General features: G+C 54.6%; 1 non-coding gene across 1 annotated transcript in view; it reads left to right on the top strand.

Moving 5' to 3' along the window:
* The first annotated feature begins 2431 nt into the window (after positions 1-2431).
* Positions 2432-2500, top strand: part of LOC126110707 (small subunit ribosomal RNA) — a 1909-nt gene continuing 1840 nt past the window's right edge. Inside the window, exon 1 of the ribosomal RNA XR_007523868.1 lies at positions 2432-2500. This exon is cut by the window's right edge and continues 1840 nt beyond it. This is a non-coding gene — a ribosomal RNA (small subunit ribosomal RNA).

Below are 2500 nucleotides of genomic sequence, written 5' to 3'. Positions count from 1 at the left end.
GTGTTGCACCTTAACCTACCTCAATTTGCACCGCAATGTAACGCAATTTGCACCGCAATGTAACGCAATTTGCACCGCAATGTAACGCAATTTGCACCGCAATGTAACGCAATTTGCACCGCAATGTAACGCAATTTGCACCGCAATGTAACGCAATTTGCACCGCAATGTAACGCAATTTGCACCGCAATGTAACGCAATTTGCACCGCAATGTAACGCAATTTGCACCGCAATGTAACTCAATTTGCACCGCAATGTAACTCAATTTGCACCGCAATGTAACTCAATTTGCACCGCAATGTAACTCAATTTGCACCGCAATGTAACTCAATTTGCACCGCAATGTAACTCAATTTGCACCGCAATGTAACTCAATTTGCACCGCAATGTAACTCAATTTGCACCGCAATGTAACTCAATTTGCACCGCAATGTAACTCAATTTGCACCGCAATGTAACTCAATTTGCACCGCAATGTAACTCAATTTGCACCGCAATGTAATGCAATTTGCACCGCAATGTAATGCAATTTGCACCGCAATGTAATGCAATTTGTACCGCAATCTACCCCCACATTGTGCCTTAACCTAACCCACATTGTGCCTTAACCTAACCCACATTGTGCCTTAACCTAACCCACGTTGTGCCTTAACCTAACCCACGTTGTGCCTTAACCTAACCCACGTTGTGCCTTAACCTAACCCAAGTTGTGCCTTAACCTAACCCAAGTTGTGCCTTAACCTAACCCAAGTTGTGCCTTAACCTAACCCAAGTTGTGCCTTAACCTAACCCAAGTTGTGCCTTAACCTAACCCAAGTTGTGCCTTAACCTAACCCAAGTTGTGCCTTAACCTAACCCAAGTTGTGCCTTAACCTAACCCAAGTTGTGCCTTAACCTAACCCAAGTTGTGCCTTAACCTAACCCAAGTTGTGCCTTAACCTAACCCAAGTTGTGCCTTAACCTAACCCAAGTTGTGCCTTAACCTAACCCAAGTTGTGCCTTAACCTAACCCAAGTTGTGCCTTACCCTGCTCTGTAATTGGCATATGACACGTTACATTAATGTATTGTCCAACCGCAACCCGCTCAGAATGTTGTGTACACAGCTACGTGTCATCTCCCCATAACAGCTGCATTGCAGTGTGGTACGCCATAGAGACGTGTGGGAGTAATGGACGCAGTGGATGGCGATCAGCATGAGCCGTCTGTTCATGTAGTGGCGCGTGTATGCAGACGTAGTAGTCTCTTCTCACACAATGTGATAGCACGGTGCCCCGCGTTCCACATCTGCGACATGCTACAGAGGCCGGTTGACAGTTGGTCGCGCAATGGACATCGCATACGTACGGGGGCACCTTCCACGTGCCCTCTAGTCGGGCACATTTTGTTGCGTGGATGTGAGCGGATGTAGTGTGTCTTGACACCTGACAGGCAGGCATGCAATAATAGTTGACTTTGCAAACGGGGATGGACGTGTACGTTTACTGGTGACGTTACGCAAATGAACAACTGGTAACCCGTTGTGGTGCGGTTGTCCTTGCTGGAGGTACATCTGTGAGGGCAACGATCGGTACAGCTACGAAGCGGTCCCCACCATACCAACGAACGTGAATGTGAATCTGGGTGTGAAGCGATACGCGGCTGTGGGTGGGTGGGACTGTCCCCGGCCGGTGAGGGGGGGCCGCCCGGCGTGCTGGCCGCGCGGTGCGTGGGCGCACGCGCTACAGCCGGCTGGTGGGGGCGCCCAGTGGCAGGCGCGCCGGCCGACGGACGCGGCAGGCGGCGCAGCTGCGCGCCGGGGCACCCTGCGCGCGGCGCCGTGCAGCCAAAGTGGGTCCTCGCCGGCCCGGTGCGAAGCGCGGTGGACATCTGCAGTGTGCTGGTCCGATTGAGGACTGTGTGCGTTGAGGATGCGCCGCCGCCCGGCACTCGGCGCCGCGACGCCGTCTGCTGCTCGGTCGCCCCAGCGGTTCTCGCTGGTGGTTTGTATCGCAGTTGTGCAGACGTGTTGGCACGTGCGCTGTGCTGGGAGAGTTCGCTTCGGCACCCACGTGGGGCCTTTGCCCTTCTGTGGCGCTGGCGTTGGAGCTGCCGGTCACCGTAGGTGGCGCGTGTTGTCTCCCGCCGGCAATGCCACGACAGCACGCTCCCGGGCCTCTGTCGGCAGCGGCAAGCTCAGTTGGGAGCACGGGTGGTCGCACCTAAAGCGTCTACTCGCCTAACTCCGGGCGATTGCGCCTCTCTCGAACCCGACCAAGTACTTAGGACGGCGCTGCGCGCCGCCGGGACCTGAGAGGGTTTCGAGGTGTATTGTGCAGGGGAGCTCAGCCTCCTCCTGTTTGCAGAATAATTGAGCGGACGCTTGCGTGTTCGCGCGGGCCCCTGGGACACACTCCCGGGCGGCCGGCTGCTCAGCTCTAGTTGACGCAGCTCCCTGGTTGATCCTGCCAGTAGTCATATGCTTGTCTCAAAGATTAAGCCATGCATGTCTCAGTACAAG

The sequence above is a fragment of the Schistocerca cancellata genome, unplaced genomic scaffold (genome assembly GCF_023864275.1).
Source record: "Schistocerca cancellata isolate TAMUIC-IGC-003103 unplaced genomic scaffold, iqSchCanc2.1 HiC_scaffold_29, whole genome shotgun sequence".
In the NCBI taxonomy this organism is placed as follows: Eukaryota; Metazoa; Arthropoda; class Insecta; order Orthoptera; family Acrididae; genus Schistocerca; species Schistocerca cancellata.
This window is presented reverse-complemented; position numbering and strand designations above follow the sequence as displayed.